The following is a 23,942-nucleotide window of genomic DNA, read 5'->3' as shown; positions in this document are numbered from 1 at the left end:
TATAAAAACAAAGTAATAAATGCAGTGAAAACATAGTAAAAAAAAAAAAAAATTATCATGTTATTGCATTAGTGTATTATACCCTAATAATACATCTTGTATAAGAACGTACATATTATATTTATTTATTTATTTTATATTATAAATTTATTGCGTAACATAAGGATACATATTAAATAACAGGGAATCTATATAAAACAAGTGAATAGACAATGAAAACGGGGCGTTTTCTGTTTAGGATAATCTGCATCTAAGATGGCTCAGCCTGTTCTAAGATACTAATATAATGATAACAAAAAAAACTAAAACTACTTCATTATAAATGCCTAGTTAATCAAAAGTAAGAAATTAACAATCGTTATTTTTCAAATATAAAGTATATGTATTTGCCGAGAATACATGTTACATAAACATAAATAATACCGTGTTATATAAAATAAAAAACAAATATAAATTAATGTAATACTTAAGAATACAAACAATATATGCACCAATTATATAAAGTACTACGTTTATTAATTTACATATATTTTTCAAAAAATCTCTCGCTACACTATTTATATGTGCAGTTATTTTTATTTTAAAATATGTTTTACATTTTGAGTCTTTTATATTTGGCATTAAATCATTAAATTTTTTTGGCGCAATTACATTATATTGCTTTTTACTAAAGGCGGTTGATACAAATGGGACAAAACAGTTAATTTGTGTTGCTGAACGAGTGTTTATATTTTGTTGGGTTCTTTTGACCTCACTTAATTTATCATAAAATTTAAGTAGTAGGCACCTCACAAACATTTTGTCTTAAATCCAATATTTTAAACTCAGCGAATAGATCTTCCGTTGGAGACCTCGAGGGTTTTTTAATGATCTTCATGATCCATTTTTGTGCTGTTTTTCCTGGTTCAAGGATTGAACGAGAGCAACCTCCCTTTATATTTTGAATATGATAAATAAATCATTACATTGCTGTACATTAGCTGCCAAATGCTTTTTTATGTTCTTAAAAACATACGATTTAGTATATATTGTAGACATTATTTTAAACATTGAGGTATATAACTATCTTTAATGTAAGTCAGCATTTTGGTACTAAAACAACCTTGCTGATTACAAATATTATTTGAAGATTCTCTATTTGGAAATTAGTATTTCGAACATAATTTCAGAAGGACTATTTTTCTTTGATAGGATACCATTGACATATTATGTATCACATATGGCATGTAGTTGTTTTTGTGGCAGTGGTCAGTGTTGACATTTACTACTGAATGTCATCGTGGTATTTGTTAAGAAACTTTTGTACAAGTATTGTATTAAAATATTGAAGAATAAAGCTACGTATATCGCGTGGTTATTAACAATCATTGTTTGAGTTGATTTTCACAGAACCACAGAGAAAATGGTCATATATAATTATATCACTTACATGCTATGTACTTATATGCAGGTACAAATTAATAAACATTTTTTGTAGATTACCTATAAAATAAATCACGGCTCGCTACTGCAGTGAGGTCACATAATTTTTATTATTTATCATTGTTTACAATGTCGAATTTTTTAAAAATAAACACTCCTAAAAAATATTTGGTTTTTGACATTTTAAGATTTTTTAAAACGAGGTCTTCAATACTTGTTTTACGTCTTGTACTTGCATTTCGTGACGTAGAACATATGTAGTCCTTTTCGAGTGGGTAAAAATTCTTATTAAATAACAATTGTATATCTATAACGATAAATTTATTTATTTTATTATTTATTAATCACATTTTACATACGTTTATACGGAACAGAGACACAGTTTATAGTGACACAATCGAGAACGACCCATACCTGTGAACTTGCCCCGACTCGCTAGAAAATCCGTGTTGAGTCGGGGCATTCATAACCATACATACACTTATATTTACATATAAGAGAATATTCGCATATACATATTCATATTATATTTTTTACCTTCATATTAAGATTATACATATCATTAATACTTTAAACATGTTACCAGTTATTACATTTTACATTTATTAAAACATATTGGTCGTTCACCAGTTATTCCATGTTCTATCGCTGTAATCCACGAATATTCGGCTATTATTTGATATTCGACCTATTCGGCTACTTTTTTAAATATTTAATATTTGGTCAAAGACTAAATACCAAATCATTTTTAAAAAATTGACATATTATTTCTAAATATATCTATTTCAACCACAAATTGTAGGTTTAATACTTAAAATCTATAAGTGGCAAGTTGTCTTGAATGAAAACATTTTTTTCAGGATTTGTAAATAGCAAGCGATTGCGCTTTTCATTTAAATAGTAACCTTGGAAGATTTTATAGTTACACAGCCAACACACAGCCTGTTTATTATCGTCACAACAAATCTCATAATATTCCCAAATAGGTGATTTTTTATTAAATGGTGCATTGATATGCAATGTGCAAATAATTACTTACTATTAATAAGGACTATAGTCCTTATAAGTAACACAATGTGATGTAATAATGAACAAATAACACGTGTCGCGATATGATCTACTTGCAGATGAAACAAATACGCCCGCTCCGTCAACCCCGCACGCACAGCAATAAGACAAGTAACCTGTCGTAAAGTAACCCGTCGCCATTTGGCGCTTCGGCCAAATAACTATTCGTGGCATCTCTATTTAGAACCCTGAATATCTTAAACAATTGAGAATTTATTAAATAATACGGTATTTTCACAATTCGGGAATAACGTTAAAAATATATTTTTTGTTTAATGCAGATTTTTACGATTCTCATGATATAACTATCAGTGTATTCAAAACGGGTTTTCATTTATAATTTATCGAATTTAAAAGTGAGCACAAACAAAACGTCTCACAGTTGGCATCACGTCATTTTGACGTCACGCGTTATAACCGTCAACTGCGCTTCGTCATACGTGCCGTTTGTCCCACAGGACGTGAAACGTCTCGCCTTCAGAAATTTCCAAATATGCAAATTCTAAACCTTTGTCAGCATCGTGGTGTAATGGTCAGCGCGTTTGCCTACCATACAAGAGGTCTCGGGTTCGATTCCCGACATGGTTGAAATAAAATATTTGTTTAAAAGGGTGTTATCACACTAGAATATTTCATATTCCCTGGAATGGTACCTGAAGCGTAAGACGTATCATCTTACCTTCATGTAACATAAATGATCAAGATACGCTGCACGCTGCAATTGGTGTGCCAATGCAGTGCCCCATGCACCATTCGGTGCGGGAAGGGAATGATGATGATAAAACTTGAGTAGAAAATTTATCCGACACGACGTCGCAGAATTCTTTTTTTGTCATTAAATATTTATTTATGCTTATTTAAAAACAAAAATAACAAAAAATAGTTTTTTTTTAAATTGCACTACTTTGAACGACGTCACTGGTTCATTTGAACCATCCAATGATATGAGAGCTGTAAAGGATGTCTGGTTTGCTTATATTAAACGAACCAATCGGGAGAACTAATAAAGAAGAACCTGTGACGTCACATAAAACAATTTTTAAAAAATGGCTTAGTTTAATACTCTACTATAAAAAAACAAAAATAAATAAAAGGCACTTAACTTCCTAATTTGAAATCTATTGAGCAGACAAGCACCTCTTTATAATAATATTCTGCTATGTGACCCCGTTAGTATGTCACCCGAAGGGTTAGCGAAACCCCGCCATTTTGTCGGCCATCTTGCCGTGACGTCACGCAATCTGCAGAAGAGCGGGTTCGGAGAAGAAGAACGCCTCGGTGTCAGTGGCACACAAGTTCACCGCGGGACACAATGCACGGCATACCGCGGTGCATGAGTGTCGGGGAAGGCAGGACGGCGCGTGTTGGCGGAGGGAGGGGAAGATGAGCAGGAAGGGAATGTGGATGCAAATGAACCAGGTTTAAAAGTTGAACATCAAAATTAGAGGACTTGTTATCGAATATAAATATATTTTTAAAAATAAGAACAGGTAAACGTCGTTTTGAGCCGCGCCGGTTCGATTTACAACTACTCCGGTTGGTGCCAGCGTGAGATTTTCCGGTTCGGCCGACATCAGACGACAGTAGGATTCAAATAGCAGACACACTTTTACACGTAGTTTTATTATATTACCATGTGCGCAAGCTGCCTAATGTGTGTGTGAAATTGTTTCCGAGTTAGTTTTCGTTTTGTTTTTAAGAAAAATAAAAATGTGTGAATGTATTTTTTTATTTTATGATTATTAAAATTAAAAGAATATTAAAATATTTATAGTATATGCTATTATTCTGCAAGAAAGGAAACAACAATAATTGAAGCAAATAAAATTGGATGCTTTTTTTTCAAAAAAGTGTGAAAATTTAATTTAGTACCGACGAACTGGTGAGTGAGTGTTTATTTAAAAAAAAACATTATTTATATCAAGAGATTACTATTTATTTTGTAAACGAATTTAAAATGTATTTATTAATGCATTTTTTAATTGATATATGTTTACTTAAATAAGGAATTAATTATTATTAATCTAAATCGGATTAGCAGTAGATTCGATAGTGTACTGTCAGTTCCAGGATGCAGAACTAAGTTCGCACAGAGGCACTCCTTGCATGTTGGTCCAAGATCTTTCAATCTTCTACCTAAAGAATTACAAAACATTTAATCACTGATACCGTTTTCAGACGCTGAAGTCTTTGTGGGCATTTTTTTCCAAATTTTGTTTTAGCTTAACTTTAAGATGTACTTTTTTAAAAATGTATTTTTGTAATTAAAATATGGAAAAATAAACAAATTACAAAAATAAAAATGTATGTCCCTCTGCTTAATTATATTGCAAGGGCTAAGGCTTTTTCCTCGCTGTTTTGCGCCACGCATTCGCAGAGAAAATTGGTTTTCCCCACCAACTTGTGACGTCACCCGGAGTCACTTCAAAATTACAAAACTTGAAAAAAAACAGAGCGGTGAATACGATACATAAAATTTTATTTTTTTTTAATTTTGGCTTATTTTGATAATCTATTAACGTTCGGCTCCACACACCAATGGGTGCGGAAAGGAAAGTTATGATGACGATATTTCATAGTCCCTCTAAACTGGCACCTGAAGGACCAGAGAATAGCTTTTGTTTGTTTGGGTAGGTACTAGGTACGAATTCTATAGTTGTTAAACTGTTAGACTCTGTATATTATTTTATGAGTATATTCATGAAAATTTAAAACCATCTCTTTGCGATGCAAAAGGTATACCAATGCAGTGTCTTAAAAACTAATAAGCCGCTTAAGAGATGGAAGATTACACAAAACAATAAAATGCATCACTATTAATTAATAAACAGACAAGTCCTCTTGTTCTTACGTTATAGGGTTGTTACCAAGAATGCATACTGCTCAGACTTATCGCTGAAAAATTTAAACTTGTATTTTAGACTATGCTAAAAAAATCCTCTTCAAACGGTGCTGTAACGTCACGTAGTCGGGTTACATAAAAAATGGGATATTTTAAAATACATGTATTTATTACACTAGAAATTGACGGCAAAAGTAGCACATAACTTTTTGTCGCTAGATTTGGAAAATTATTTTTTCCGTCGGAAATCTTCGAGTGTGAGTTACTCGAAATGGCGTCCAGTTATGAAACTTTTTTATGTTCAATTAAAATGTTTTTCAAATAAATTATTTTAGTATAATTCGTTCATAAATTTATTTTCACAATACATCTTTAAAATCTTTCTAAATTTTGTGATCATTATTAAGAAATTTTGTAAATAATAATAAAAACAAAATAAAATCGATCGTTTTGGTTTAATTTTACCATCCTTATTATTTGCAAAAAATAGTCTTGCGGGTGGCGTTTTCATTGCATCGAACACAAATTGATCAGATTGAAAATAAGTTGGCATCTCGTATGTGCATATCGGACTCTGATAAAATAGAGCCATCACGTAAAAAAAAATATTTTTGTTTGGTATATAGAGTAAATTGTAAAAAAAAAACTTATTCTCAACAATTGACTTGCAATTAACCTGCTTGGTGGCTGAGCCACCTTTTTAAAACGGTGTCATATTTTATTTTATTACCTGTTTTATGACAATTGAGATTTTCTTTTAAAAATATCAGAGCATTTTTTATAAGTCGTAATATATAGGCGAAAGACATAGGCATTACTTCCAACGGTAAAAAGATAAACGATGAAATATATGTTCATGGATTAAAAATAACGTGTTTATTTCCAGGGCCCCGATTACAATGGGAGTTAACAGAGTTATCTTCGACTATCTATAAACAAAAAATATTTTTTTTTTTTACGAAAATGTATATATTTGCATGAGCACTTGAAGTATCTTTGTCGGTAACCAATAATTGAACATGTTTAGAAAGAAAAATTGTATTCATATTCTGATTTTCATACAGAAAACTTAATTCTACTTTGTTGATAAAATCTAAGATAAATGTGAACTTACCATTATAATCGAGGTCCAGAAGAATATTGCAATATGAAATATAAATTTTGACTAATAAGAAGTAAACACTTATCTTCAATTTTATACACAAAGTAAAATTAAGTTATCTTCATGAAAAAATGTGTACATTTTTTTTGTCAACATATTTATCAATATCATAATCATTCTTCTTTCCACACATAATGGTGCATAAAGCACTGGTACATCAACCGCAGCGTATCTTGATCAGTTAGATACGTAAAGATAAAATTATTAGACAACGCTACAGGCGCCAGTCCAGGGACTATGAAATATTCTAGATTAAAAACACCTTTAAAAACAATATTTCATGTCAAAAGTATCATGAATCGAAACCGAGAGCTCTTGCATGATAGGCAAACACGCTGATCTTTTCACCACGAGATTGACAATATGTTAAAGATTTTCGGATTTGTTCTGCGTACTGTCAGGGTTTTTTAAAAATACCCACGTACTGAGAACTCTTTACAACTCCTTGGTGCGAGGTAGATTCGAGAGTGACTCGATGATTTGGGGGCCACATGAACTGAAGTACTCTCTTATGATAGAGAAAATCCAAAAGAATTTTCTGAGATATCTCTACATGAGAGAGTGCGGGTATTATCCTTGGCTCTACCCGACCGAGTTAGTTTATCTAGGGTATTCTTGGCTTCAACAGTTTAGAGACTAGAAATAATGTGTATTTGACTACACATTTTTGTCGATTGTTGCGCGATATGATCGATAATTCTGAGATTATGATGAGCATTGGTTTGTATGTTCCTGATAATTATCTAAGACAGCGTCAGCATAGATTGTTTCATATTCCAATATACAGGACCATGGTGCCTATGGTTATGCCTGTTGGAAGGGCTACCGCTATGCTGAACAACATCGCTCTGGATATTGATCTGTTTCATGTATCCGAAGGGGTTTTCCGGGGCAGGATTCTCCTACTACTTTGACATGAGTCTCTTTCATGTATTTTTTTTATACGTACGTATTGAATATATGTTTATAATGCGTAGCATGTGACAACAAAATAAATTGTTTTAATTAAATTACAAATTTAAAAGCTTCAATTAAATTAGTTTTTTTTTTTTTTTTTATTTATTTTTATTTATTTATTTTATTATGTACATACAATATTACATTTTAGTTATTTTAAGACATTTTTGACATTTTTTTTTTTTTTACAGGACTCACCAAGCCAATGAATATGGCTTGTCGGTAAAGATCCTTTACAATTAATCATATGATAGTCCTACATGGTTTTATAATAATAATTACTACTAACTTAGATATAGGGAGCGAAAAAAAAGTACATGTAATTGATGCTTTCAAAAAAAAAAAATATTTAGAAGATGTAAAAAAAAAGCAAAAAAAAATAAGTGAATGATCACGCAATTTTAAGATAAAAAATAAATAATTACAGAACCGGAGTACCAAAATTTTAAACATAAGTGTTTACATATTTAATGGGCACAAAGCATTTTATTAAAAACATTATTTATTAACATATCCATATCTATATCTATATCTATATGTAAGTCTATATCTATATATCATCCTCATCCATATCCATACATATTTATACCCGTACATGCACACATACATATCCATACATACATATATACACATATATACACATACATACATACATACATACATACATGTGAACATACATATACACACACAAACATCCATGAAAATATTACTTAGTTATAAATTCTATTTTATATATATCTATATTTACAAATATTCAATTTTTTAAATATATAAACTCCTGATCGAATAGCCAATTTAACAATAGAATCACTATGTAAAGCGCCCTTTAGGTATTTTATTACGAAAATGGCGCTATATAAGTTATCCATAATAATAATAATAATAATAATAATAATAAAGTATGTTTTATTTAAAATAAGTTTATTGAATTGAATTGAATGGAATTTTCAGTTACAGGTTATCGACGAACATATCTTATAGTTTCACATATTAATGTAGATTTTACTTTGTACAGTCTCGATACGTACCGATAAAGATATCGTTTATAATCGTGGCCCTGGATTTATTTATTTTTTCATTATAATTCTGTTTATTCGGATGTGCTATATACATTTTATTTTTACCTTTGTTTTACTCTATCAACTTATTTTTACTTGTAACGTTTTTCTTCCAGACCGGCAATATATGTTATATCCGTAGATATATGTAAATATACTCGTGAGTATGACTCTGTACAATTATGTAGCATACTTTCCAATGAAGTGGCAAGATTTACAGCTTAGCAACCTGTTGCAGATATAAATACCATTTTACATAATATAATATGGTACACCTTCGCCGTGATGTACCTCACTATGTATAATAATGCTTAAGGTACACTTGGACATAACTCAAAATTGCATTACAAAATGACAGTTTTATTTAACAAGTGGACTGGAAAAAAATAACTTTTTATCTTCATATTGCAACGGTGAGCTCGTGGAGGGTCGATAAGCAAAATTTCAAATTGGAGGCGTATTTCCAAAAAATGCCTTTTCAAATTTGGGATCATCCATTCACAAAACCCGTCGCCACCGGCTAGGCCACAACGCTAGAGCGTGACATGGGTACATAGGCTCGAAGTTTGCCAGATAAAACACAGAAATACACTAGGGCTGTAGTCTGGTAAAAAGAACGCAAAATTAGGAAATCATAGTATTTTGCCATTTTAAAACGAATGTTTTTTTTTATATCGCGCAATAATCAAAAAAACATAAATTAGATAGAAAAAATATTTTTTAAAGGTATTTCTGGTAAAAAATATACTTAAAAGTTTTATGTAACTAAAATATAATTACTTTTAAACCGGCAGATTACGCCATTTCAAATTTAGACTAAACTTAGGGATCTGGGATCTCAATAAAGACTTAAATATATTAAAATTTGTTGAAATAATTTAAAGATAATAAATTGAACAGGAAAGTGGCCCTGGCTAAATTTAATATTTTTGTTTTTTAAAAGAAATGCAAGTACACTTTTGTGACCTTTTCCTTTATTTCTACTTAAAATTATGCCTTCGGTAAAGTATTAACTTTTAAAAAAAAAAATAAAAAAATACTTTGGTTGAAACCTTTTTTTATAGATTGTATTCTCTTTTTTTGAAAAAAGAAGATAATTCTGGTTGTAATTTTCAATTTAAAACAATATCTTATTGACTTTTTTACGACTTTCAGACCTGCTAATCGTTTTCGGTAAGCCTTTGAGAGAAAATACTTAAATGAAACATCTTCTATACAGTCTGTGAATTTAATACTAATCATGAGAATTAAAACATTTATTACTCTTAATTTAATGATTCCTGAATTTATTTAAAAGTACTGAATAAACTACTTTTTTTACAAATACTCTAAAATAATTCATTTAAGCTATCTAAACTGGCAAATAAACCATTCCTGGTTACAAATACTCTTAAGTTATTAATTCAATTCAATTCGATGTATTTTATTAAAACATGTAATTAAATATGTATGTAGATGCCAACATCAAAAATATTTATAAAAGTAATCATACCTCGATACTGTTTTCATAAGTGCAGGATAATTAATTGTGATTACAGCATCCGCTAAGCAGATTAATATATTTGCAACAAAGTAAGATAAAATTAGAATATTATATGAAAATTTAACTGACATTCATAATTAAAGTTTATATAAATTATGTAGTTTATGGTTTAACATTTATAAACAAAACGGTTTCATTCGTTTTCTTGTCATTAATTGTCAAAATACCTTCATTTTGGAGGAGTGTGTACATATTTTATTTTTTAAATATTTATTTTAATAAATGATGCATGTTTTTTTATTTCTGTTACAATCTACTAATAATTGTTTAATGTTATAACTACTTTCCAAAAAAGAGGCTAGTTCTTGTGCTTGGAGAGTGACTTACGCCGTTATATTTATTCAGTCATTTGAGGTTATATAATTTCGAACACACATGAAAAAAAATAAAATTATACGAAGTAAAAAGAAAAAGAATGATACAACAAAACTAATAATAATAAAATGCTGTTTTTACTCGGGTTGAAAACATTTATTAATTATTAATAATATTTAATGTCATGTCGTGTTGGTTTTATATTTTTGTGCAACAACTATGGTGAAGGTGTATAGTGGGTTTTGCGTGTTGATTTAATCGGTGTCCTGACAAAGAGACGGGTACGTCTCGATACCGGTAGACATAGATAAGTCGGTATGTGGTTTTATACAAATATTTAATACTATTATTTGCTGTATTCCTTTAATATCCCAAATAAATAAAATAAAATAAAATTAGTAATTGCATAACATAGTAAATTCAGTTATATTTATTTTGAATTTGTTTGCTGACATATGTTATTATTTTACTTTATTTTAATATTAGTAAATTTACGGACAGAATCCATTTTATACATAATATTATAGCGAAATACATATTGGGTAAATAGAGAAAAAATGTATTTATAAGTGTCTATCTTTTTTTTTTTACATTTTGATATTGACAAGTTTAAATTTTTCTGCTCTTAATCAAAAAAATTAGAAGTATTTTACTGACAAACATGAATTTGTAAATTCATAATTCATATTTATTTAATCTAAATACGGAATTAGCCAATATAACATGAAGAAACATATGTACAAGAAACTTAACAAAAATAACATTAAACTATGCATCAAAGACAAACAAGGACAATAAAATAATGGTATACAATATATTCATAAACACGATCATAAGACTTCGAGAGACGATAAGATAAGACGATAAGACTTCGAGCCAACCCTTGCCAATCCATCTTCATCTACCAAAACCGGAAGATCTTTCCTAAATAATTCGTGTCAAAGAAGTTGTGTGACGAATTGACACATTTTGGACATCGGGACATAAAAAAAAAAGTTGCTCTTAGAAGATTTCATAAATAGCAGATTTTGACTATTACTATAAATACTTTATAGAGGTTCACTCTATAATATCGTCACCGTAACTTGTAAAACTCCGGAGTCCGCAAATTGTCAAAAATGGTATTCTGTTCGGACTTTTACATGAGTGTAAAACATGAATATCCGTACAGAGTTGCATTATTAAAAAACTTCGCTTACAATTCGTATACTCAAGTAAAATCTATTTTTACTCTCCCTCGAAAAAAAACAAGTTTGGGATTTACTGGTTTTACAAGGCCGACGATTATGTAAAAATGACAATTTATATTTGTACAACGTAATGCGCATGATTCTTTTTGAATTACAAATTAGTTCGAGTTGAAAGTTTCACGTTAATACGAAAATGCATAGTTAATAAAATCCTTAATTATTTCAATTAACAGCATGTAGAACGTTTCTCTTTTCTAACTATCGTAATATATCAAATGCTTAAACTAATTACAAGTGTTAAAAATCTTAAAATGATAGTTATCGCTGCCTTAATGAGAAACGCGATTCAAAAGACTTTTATCCGACGCATTTAATCTTACAGTTCAAATTCATTCACATGTAATCCCTAAAATCTCCGTCATTTACTGTTGCTCATTGAGGAAATTCGTTAAAACACTCATACCTAAGAACCTCCCACGCCGAAGACGTGTTGACAAATGACATAAGACTTTATATGACAGTCCAGGAATACTTGTGATTTACGGTTTTCGTTAAAGGTGGGAAGTAAACAAATATTCATTCAAACAATATTTTGCAAGACAGACACGCCTCTTTGATGATGCATTTAGTAAAGTTTACCTGAATTTGTAAAAAAAGGCGATTCTAAATAAGCAAATCTAACCACTTTTAAACTCAAGCAACAGTTTTTGCCTTCTTTGTATGATTAACAAATTACAACAGGGATGGAAAACATTTTAGAGAAGAGAATATGGAAGTCTAGGCATTTACAGGGCTTGATCTGTCGTTGGGTGGTTTAAATGGCCACATTACACAATGTGTAACCTTCACAATTTTGCTTATGTTTGAACATCCGTATTTCTTCAAACTTTCCATCTGAGAGGATATCCTTAAGCCCACCATCCACACGCAGATGTTATAAAGTCCTGGGGAACTCTTGTCAGCTGCGCATAGAGGAAAGTTATTATAATAGAAAGTTATATAACTCTATGCTGATTAAGGAGGGGGAAGAGTATTTATAAACAATTACTTAAAATTAAAGTAACACAGCAAACACAACGAACACAACAACCATATTTAAAAACGCGAAAATTTACAATGGGAGAATGGTCTCGAATAAAGAAAGACTCCCTGGGTGATCAGAGGCAGAGGATGATCAATCCTTCCATCTTGATTTTGGTGAAGTTAAAGATCCAAAACTTTTATTGTTAGGGCTAGATTCATCTGATCGAATTATTTCACATACTAGGCAACGCCTGAAAATAATTTTCCATTTTTTAACTTCTTCTTGGATCAATATTTTGTATGAATTTTTACCGAGTTATCATTATAATCATCACACCTGGTGGTGTATAGAGCATTACATTTAAACACCAGGTGCAGCGTATTTCGATCACTAATTACATGTAGTCTTACGCTTCAGGTACCATCCCAGGGACAGTGAAATACTGCATTGTTAAGCCACCTTTCAAACAAGTATTTCACTTCGAACCTCCAGGAATCGATCCCGAGACCTCTAGCATGTTAAGCGAATACGCTAACCACTACACAACAAGGCCGACTAATTCCAACTTGATTTCCTTTTTCGGGAGTTTTACCTGAGAGAAGGCATGGAGTTACGTATGTATATTATAATTTGCTAAACTATTTCTGACTTGTGAATCATATTACCACGGGATACTAGCGTCATTTTCAAAAATATTTTTTTTATTTGAAGCATTAATTTTATGATTTTCACTTTAAATAATTTAACTATGTACTATTAACTTTGCATCAAATCACTACGGTAAATTTATATGCAGACCGGTTTCAGAACACGACAAAGCTTAAAAATAAACTAGCAATAAATATGTTATTAAATATGTGTATTTAAGCACTTACCAAGTTTTCTATGTCTAGCGGTTTCGAGACGTACCCGTCTCTTTGTCAAGACGCTAAAAAACCAACATGCAAAACCCACTTTACCTCTAAAGTATTTTCTTCGGCTCTTCAAATGTCCTAGATCCTAAAAGCGCTTAACGAGAGTATTAGTCTACAAGCATACTTTTCTGAAACTTCTAAATGTAGATTCTGTAGCGCAAACGATGAAACACCTAATGATACACATTATATTTTAATGTGACGCTTTATATTACCATGGATTATATTATGGACCACTGGTTAATTCAGTGCCTCAATTATGAACGCTATCTTCATCTGTATATATCGAGATGGTATATTTAACTTCTGTACTATCTATATGACATTATATGATCGAAACAAGCCAATGGAACGACCCCAAACAATTAAAAAAAATAGTTCTCATTTATAGTTTAAATAGGCTTATGTTATAAAAAGTGCTCACTTCAAAGCGATTATAAACTCCAATAAATCCCAATTCAAACAAAAAATTCTCGCTTGAACATGAATTTTGTATGGCTTTTGGAAATCATCCAGACGGTACGCTTGACGATCGTCTGTGTGTATCTGCCGATCGACTACAAAGCCGGCTCTTTTAACGTCTCGATACATACACTCGGAAAGATAGTAAAACAGATGAAAAATATATAAACTAAATATTTTTTTTAGAGTGATAACTTTTTAACGCCTAGATACTCTTAATTGTTGATGGGACGGAATCTAACGACATCATTTTCACATCTAGGCGTTCGTTTTATTAAAGTGACAGTTATGTCGGAATTTAATTCGACTACAAAATTTACTTAGTTCTCTCTCATATTTTTAATAGGCTTTTAAAAAAAATTGTCGTACTCAAAACGATAAAAAATTTAAAAAAATCGTAATTGTGAAAAAATTGCTCCGTGGAACTAATTTTTTGTCACTTTTAATGCGTATATAAACGTATCGGGGGGTTCTAGACCCGTCGGTATAAACCGATGTATTTACATCAAAACTTGATAGTGGGGGGGGGGGGTATCGATAGTATGTCTTTGTAGTCGGCCGAGAGAATTTTACCTTCAACTATGACGTAATATTGAAGCTTTGTCATTTTAGAGCGTAGATATGTGTACTGTGACGTAGGTTTTCCTTTGTTGCATATCGATGTACCTACCCAAAACTTGAAAGTGGGGGGCCGGTAGTATATCTTTGTAATCACAAGAGAGAATTTATCTTCAACTATACCGTCAAGGTGAAGGTATGACGTCTGTATCTTCCCATCCTAATCGAGGCCCAGGACCTGTAAAACAATGGAATATTAACGATTATCTTCAATTGTATTTACAAAGAAAATTAAGTTTTTTTACGAAAAATATTATAAACATACATTTTAACACATTCAATTACAGGTTACCGACGATGATACTTTAAATTTGAATTGAAGTATACACATTTTCGTAACAAAAATTTTGATTTTACTTTACACTATCTCGATATACACCAATGAAGATAGCGTATGTAATTGCTCCCCTGCCCTAGGGTAGTATTCTGAATCTTCTCTACTCCATAGAGAGTGATAAATTTGGTAATTTTTATTTTTTGCATGCGATAACACTTTGTTTCTGTTAATGGCTACACTGATGATTAAAAGACGAATATTGTACAAAACTATTTTACAAAAAGGAAAAAATTCATACGGTTTGGTCAATTCACGCTAGTTAAGTTTTTTGGGTAATGTTTAAGGCAAATTCAAAGTGGTAAGCCGTGATTTATTTTTTAAGTTATCTACTAAAAACGGTAATTTATTTGTACGTACGTATAAGTACATAATATGTAAATGATATAATTATATTAATATTTATAACATTAACTTTGTGGTCAAACATTTTACTTGCCGACGTTTCTATGTCTACCGGTTTCGAGACGTCCTCGAGACGTACATTTCGAGAAGGTGTATAGTAGGTTTTGCATGTTGGTTTGCATGTTTGCAAGTGGTTATATGCAAATATTTAATCACATGTAATGATATAATTATATATGACTTTAAAAAAGTAAAAACTGTGGTTCTGTGAAAATGAACTCAAACAACGATTATTATTAACCACGATATTCGTAGCTTTTTATTACAATAATTGTGCAAAAGTTTATTAACAAATACCACAATGACATTCAGCAGAAGCTGTCAATACAGCACTGGCCGATTCCTTTTAAAATGGATAATGCCAAAAAAGGCCACTGCGAACGCCACATGTCCTATGTGATACATAATATGTCAACGGTACCCTATCAAAGAAAAATAGTCCTTCAGAAATAATGTTCAAAATACTAGTTTCCAAATAGAGAATCTCCAAATAATATTTGTAATCTGAATGCTTTTTAATACTAAAAAAGCTGACTTTGGTTAAAGACGTAAAATATAGTGTACTTTTTTGTTTGGTGAAATAAGCTGAGGTAATCGGCTAGATTCATCGTTCACCGAGAACGGGCTGGGCGCTGCGCTGGGCGCACTTCATAGATATTTTTTGTAGGAGGATTTAAACGGTGGTGGTGTTTTGTAATAAATAACAATTATATGATTTATTTTTCCGTAAACAAATTTACTAAAAAACATAATTATCGATAGTCAAATATAATGGTAAGCTCTGCATAATCGCTTATTTTCACGATTCGCCCCTGCTCCACTGGTGTTTCTCGTGCCGAAGAATACCACGGCTTTACTTTTATTTTTTTTGTTTTTTAATGAAATAAAATCATGGATATACTTATATTCTCGATCAGTTCTGGCCATTGGTCCATTGACGACAAGCTAACTTGAAATCTTCCATTCCTCTCTTATCTTATATGAACTAGTGACGTCGTTCAAAGTAGTATTTTTGGTACACTTTCAAGAAACTTTGCATTACACTTCAATGCTCTCATTTTTCCGTGCGCTTGAAAACATATATTGTATCCAATTTCCCGTAGGGCTGAAGTTCCTCATTGCTGTTTTCAAACAAATTCATTTGGACAGTTAGTATTTTCACGGAAACACCGTATTTTCAAGAATAAATTTGTGGAACAAACGATTTTTAAGAAATATTTGCAAAGAATTATTGTATGGACGCATAGACAGAGAATAATTAAATCCAATAACATCGTTTTGAAAAATTTGATAAATATAATGTTTTTAGAACGAGTAGAAAAGATTTAGAATACCACACCTGGGCTTGGAGGGCTAGAACTAATTTACGGGGACCCTTCACAATAGATCTGCACAAGTCACAGTGGCGTCAAAGGCTTACATAGCACTGACTCCCATTCTTCAAAATAAGTCAACAGACATTTGGACGTACCCAAAATATTGTAATATTTAACAGTTAATAACGTTAAGTTAATATTAATGAGAAGATTTCCAATAAAAATGTATTCTAATGAGGCAGTGTCTTATAGCTTAGTTGACATAATAAGCATTTTATGTTACAGCCATAAATTAGATCTAAGACATTTGTGTGTAGCCATTCATTATTATTTCACACTCCTTCTTGTCGGGAGAAGAAACATTGTGTGTAATTACGTCATTGTGACGTCATGCACCACGATATTTAAATATATTTTTACTCGTACTTAGCGTCATCGTTCTTTAGGAATCAATTTCAAAATATTTCATCTCTTGAACCTCATCACAATTTGAAATTGAAATCACAATTTCCAAAAATTAAATTTAAAAAAGATTTGAACGATAATTTAACAACAGGTTATTTTTATTTTATTTGATATGTATACGGCCTAAACCAATTACAACATTTGTATGAAGAAACATATGTACAAGAAACTGTAACAAAACAACATAAAACTATGTAGCAAAGACAAACAAGGGCAATAAAGTAATGGTGAATAGAACAATATTTTCAATAACCTGATCAACATACAAGATTTCGATTTTTTACTAAAAACATTAAATTTGTGAAAACTTAACGATAGAAGAAAAATTATAGACCTTTTAAATTTATTCAAAATTGTAAATTCAATATGGGATTACCCTGAATTATTATCTCTCATCAACTTCAGGGTGCCAGGAAGAATGGCTAGACATGTGCCACCGTTTTGTAGCAACAATTCACGGACAGTGTATACTTGTAATGCCGTATTAAATAGACTTCATGAACTCGGCAATAGTTATTCCCACGTACCTGATATATTAAGTGTAGGGTATTGTTCCTATAGAACAAACCTTTTTAACTTTTTCAAAGGTGGTGAATGGTAATTATATTTATTTATTCATGCATTTCATAATATTCACAGTTTTTTGTTCACTTTGCCCAGCTGTATGAAACAGTACTTATGATTTTCTTATTGTATTACTGTAGAATGTTTTATTATTTAAACTTTCTACTGAATATGCTGTATAATTTTTAGGTTAATTTTTAAAATGTAAATCTTGTATAATTTTTAGGTTTAATTTTTTTTTATAAATCTTGGGTTTAAGGAAATTTATGATTTAAAAAAATATATATATTAAGCCAAATATGTTAGTATTATAAATGTTTGTAAAAGGCAGATTTGCCGTTTATGTTAATAAAATAATTTCATTTAAATTATTTATTCCCCATTATATACCCATTAGAGGGTGAAAGCGCTAATTGGTCAAAATAAATAAGTGGAAGTGTACAAAGTATTTTTTTAAAATTAATAACTTATATGGAAATATAAGTTATTTATAAAATAAAATAAAATAATATAAAATAAAATAAAATAAAATAAAATAAAATAAAATAAAATAAAATAAAATAAAATAAAATAAAATAAAATAAAATAAAATAAAATAAAATAAAATAAAATAAAATAAAATAAAATAAAATAAAATAAAATAAAATAAAATAAAATAAAATAAAATAAAATAAAATAAAATAAAATAAAATAAAATAAAATAAAATAAAATAAAATAAAATAAAATAAAATAAAATAAAATAAAATAAAATAAAATAAAATAAAATAAAACAAAATAAAACAAAATTAAACAAAACAAAACAAAATAAAGTAAAATAAAATAAAATAAAATAAAATAAAATAAAATAAAATAAAATAAAATGAAATAAAATAAAAAAAAATAAAATAAAATAAAATAAAATAAAATAAAATAAAATAAAATAAAATAAAATAAAATAAAATAAAATAAAATAAAATAAAATAAAATAAAATAAAATAAAATAAAATAAAATAAAATAAAATAAAATAAAATAAAATAAAATAAATTAAAATAAAATAAAATAAAATAAAATAAAATAAAATAAAATAAAATAAAATAAAATAAAACAAAATAAAACAAAATTAAACAAAATTAAACAAAATAAAACAAAATAAAACAAAACAAAACAAAATAAAGTAAAATAAAATAAAATAAAATAAAATAAAATAAAATAAAATAAAAAAAAAAAAATTAAAATAAAATAAAATAAAATAAAATAAAATAAAATAAAATAAAATAAAATAAAATAAAATGAAATAAAATAAAATAAAATAAAATTTAAAAAAAATAATAAAAAAAAAAATATAAAAAAAAAATAAAGTAAAATAAAATAAAATAAAATAAAATAAAATAAAAAATAAAATAAAAACAAAATAAAATAAAATAAAACAAAATAAAATAAAATATCAGCTGAGCCAATCCATCTTTATCTCACACTGTGTTAATGGCGAAGAGACGAGAGATCTATTCCAAAGAATTCCAAGTTGTGTGACGAATTGACTAATCTGCACATTCTGGACGTTATTGAAGCAAAAAAACAAAATGTTATATTAGAAGATTATTTGATAAGTAGTAATAGTAATATAATTATACTGATCGTTATTGGAATACCATTCCTCGCTCTTTTACTTACTCGGCGTTTACAAGAAGGTACGAGTATGATAGTGAATAATCTTTATTTCTATTTTTAACCTTTTCTGTGCCGCAAGGTATCGCGATTATTTTTAATGTTATTATTTGTCTGAAAAGGAAAACATATGAATCATGTATACTGCCAGTGACTACATATGCATTAGAGACTATGGCTCTTACAAAAATAAATGTAGAAGAGCTCAAATGCACGCAGCGATCCATGGAAATATCCGAGCTTGGTATAAGCCTAAAAGACAGAATAAGAAATGAGGAAATCCGAAACTAGAATAACGGATGTCATAGATCGCGTAGCAAGGCTAAAGTGGCAATAGACAGGACCAGTGCGAGACAAGACCTCACAAGATGGACCCCTAAAATTTAAAGATGGCGACCGTGGGAGAATAAGAGAGGCGTCGGAAGACCTCAAAAAATATGGTTCGACGACATAGCAGCTGTAGGGAGTAAAAATTGGCTGCAAACAGAAACCTACCAAAAAAATTAAAGGATATGGAAAAAGCCAATATCCAGCAGTTGAGAACAGACGGCTAAAGAAGATGAAGGTATTGCTTTGGCAGTTCCCAGCAGGCCAAAAAGTTTTTGGCCATTTTTAAAAACTCTCATTTAAATCGCTGTAATGTCGATAATTTTAATAACTCTCTATATCCTAGTGTTTCATTAAGCTTCTTACAGATATCTCCGAGCGTACAAAATCTAAAATCATTCGAAATAGTAGACCTTGATACGTAAAGCGCGTACAAAGGCACGCGTCTTTACGCGCTATTTTTGTATATCCGGCCCCCTGAACACCGAAAACGGAGAGCGCGTTAACGCGCTTATGACACATAACTATTTGTAATATAATTGTCATTTTTAATTAAATCAAAAAATTTAACAATTTTCTCATACATTTTTGTTTATTAGTGCATAATTTTATTTTATTATAACTCTCTAATCGAGCAAAATGCTCGTGTTTAGAGAGCAAGTTCAATTTCACGATTTTAACGACAGGTTATTAAATAAAAGAACAATTAAAAGTAAAGATTTTTTTTATCCTGATTATTTCTTTTTTGGCAAGTGTGCTTTTGTTACCAGGTGACTGTATGGAACATTTCTTCCGTGTAAAAAGAAGTTCCAGTACAAGTACACATAATTTTTTTGATTTTTAACAATGAATATTTCGAAATTGAAGATTATCGTGATTCAAATAGGTATGATAAAACCCAGCCAATTATCCAAGTTGTAAATAAAATTATTTTAATTTATTGAGATGATCATTTCATAAAACTTCATTAAAATTCAGCATCATCGTCATTCCCTTTCCACACCTAATGCTGTATAGGGCACTGTATAAGTTCACCAACCGCAGCGTATCTTGATCATTTATGTTACATGAGAGTAAGATGATCGGTCTTAAGCTTCAGGTGCCAGTCCAGGGACTATGAAATATTCTAGTGTAAAACTGTTATGTAATTCACTACTGTAATTGGGCCTCCTGGCCTGTTGTGGTGCAAAAAAAAAAAAAAAAATGAAATGAAAAAAAAACTCTTTTTCAAATAAATATTTAATGTCAACCATGTCGGGAATCAAACCCGAGACCTCTTGCACGGCAGACACACGAGCTGTACACTACACCACGAGGCCGACTAGAAACGCAAAAAAAATAGAAAAAATGGAAACTTAATATTAAATCAAACACTAATCTGAATCTACTTAATTTAATTATATGTATAAAAAACACGTGGTATCAAGCACGCAGAAAAAAATCGGTCTTTGATTTTATATTAAGTTCATTTAATTCTACATGTACTTAAACCTTCGTAGTATATAAACTTTTTTTTTAATAATCTGTACATGAACTGATAAGGTCAACGATTGGACTATGACGTATTCATTGGATTACCTCAAAATTCGCTTAGTGGCAGAATTTGTACAATTATTTTACAATATACTCTAAGAAGAAGTTTTTAAGATACGTTAACTTTAAACTTGGAATCAGATATGAATGTATTACCTATGATTTTTTTATTAAATACTTTGAACTTGTTGAAACTTACTGAGAGAAGAAAAAATATAGATTTACCGAATGTATTTAAGATTGTAAACTTTACATGGAACTGCCCAAATCTATTAGCACTCACTAACTTCAAAGTACCTGGATGAATGACTTGTCAAGTACCTCCGTTTAGTTGCAACAATTTGCGAACCGTACACTCGTATAATGCTATTCTGAATCGACTCGATGTTCTCGGCAATAACTATTCCGACGTTGCTGATATTTTTCACATAAAGTATGGCTTATATAAATCAACTCGATTTAATCATTTCAAAGATGATGAACGGTAATTTTAATTTTTTAGATTATAGTACTTTCTATGTTTACTTTTGTATGGGTACTATTGTGTACCATATTTACGTGAATACTAATTTTTTAAATTACTCTAAATGTCCTTATTATTACTATTTTTTTATTTTTGTTTTAGAGACAAAAGAATTTTATTGTATTTAGTATACTTATATTTTGTACCTTTTAAAATTTTATCTGCACACATTGTTTAATTATTTTTATTTTATCTAAATATGTTCTTTATACAAAACTGCTGTGTTATATATATATAGTATATATGTAAAAGAATACTTTTCAGTTTAATTTTTAAGTTTTTCAAATTGTATTAAAATGTTTATATTATTTTAAATATGTATCTTTTTAAGGCAAATGGCACTGCGTGTTGTGTATATTAATAAATAAATAAATAAATTTAAAAAATATATATTTTATAGCAAATTTGATACAGATACACCTGCATCTTTATAGCTAAGAAGCTGTAGTTCAGTGCATCGTTAACCATAAGTTTTTTGTATCGTAAACAAATCAATTTTCCCAATCATACTTTTAATCAAATAATAAAAAGTCAACGACTTGAAAGCGCAATAAAATATCCGAATAATCGCAATTTCTAGCGTGTAACCCAATCAATCATTAGAACTGATATTAGCCATTTTTTGGCCGTGGGAATAAATTTCAGCTTCCAAAATGTCAATGTAACATTATGGACAAAAATCTCTCACCATTTATCATAATGAATAATTTATATATTCCCGCTTTCTTCAAAGTCACCTCAAGGGCACCGTACCATAACTATTAATTTATTTGTTTATTTATTTAACACTTTATATACATATACAATATATGTACATATAAGGGGGGGCATATTGCCTTACAGCAATTTCTTCCTACTTACTTAAAAATTACAAGTACATGGACATATTGAATCCCATGGTTTTATAGAAAATTGAAAACAAATATTAACTAAAAAAATATTCAGAAATTGACACTATACAACAGTACTACTTTCTACTTTCTACTTTCTCGTTTGCTGTGAGGAACTTCAGCCCTACTCCCGTAGGGCTTGAAGTAAAAAATGTTCTAAAATGTGTAAAAATTAGAACTAAAAATTTTACGACAAAGTTTCTTTGTACGAAGAATTTGTTTTTAATAAAAACGAACCACATCAAACGACGTCACTAGTTTATATGAATCAACCATTGATCAGAGGGTTGTGAAAGATTTCCGGTTTACTTACTATCAATGGACCAATCGATAGAACTGAGCGAGAAGAAGCGGAAGAGAACTTGAAACGTCACACGCGGAGTAATTTCAGAAAAACAAAACTTGAAAAAATCATAGCGCTGATAATACGATACATATCTTTTTTAATTTGACTAAGTTTAATAGTCACACTATTCACAAAATTTTTATTTTTTTTTAACCACTGAACTTCTATATTGTGGTAAATATACATTCACATATATTTCTTCGTCCGGGCGGATGAAGAATCAAATTCTGATTGCGAAATAGAAGCAGAACCCAGGACGAGTATTTTCGACTCGATGGCTGCTCTCTGACAAAAATCGTTGTGTAGTGATTAACGCATTTGCCTACGTTTGGCGTCCTCGCTTCGATTCCTTGCACGGTCGATTTGAAATATTTGTTCCCTTCCCCTAGACTGGCACCTGAAGCCTATGTAACAAAAATATCAAGATACAGTGTAATTCAGTGCCCTATGCACCGATGGGTGCGAATAGCGAAATTATGATGATGACGTCAAATTCATATGAGAACTTGATAGAAAATTCAATTTTTTGCTATTTTATAAAATGTGAAAAATATTCAGTGACAAATAAAAATTATACACATGAAAACGAGATATGGTAGTCTCATAGAATCAAACACCAAGCCTTACGGCTGATGACCATATATGTGTACCCACAGATAATATGAGATTGTGAACCACTCCACAAGCGGACAAATTAATGTCTCATCAAATTTAAAATACGAGTTTTGCTAACTCATGTTACAATTATGTTATTGTACATTTTTGTATTTTTAAATAAAAATAAAAAAAAGCCATGGCTAATTTTTTCATTATCATTTTTAGTTACTAAAACTAAAAAAAAATTTTGAATATTTTTTTATGAATTTTTTTTTGCTATAAAAATAAATGACAATATACCAGAATTATTTTTTCAAAATTGACAGCACTTTACAAAAAAATGTAAAACAAATGTGGGGATTAAAGTGATAAGAGACTTTGTCCCACTATTGTAAAAGTCACAAGTCACCCATGGATGCAT

Source organism: Micrasema longulum, unplaced genomic scaffold (assembly GCF_059751315.1).
Source record: "Micrasema longulum isolate JH-2025_06_02 unplaced genomic scaffold, ASM5975131v1 h1tg001829l, whole genome shotgun sequence".
Taxonomy (NCBI): Eukaryota; Metazoa; Arthropoda; class Insecta; order Trichoptera; family Brachycentridae; genus Micrasema; species Micrasema longulum.
This window is presented reverse-complemented; position numbering follows the sequence as displayed.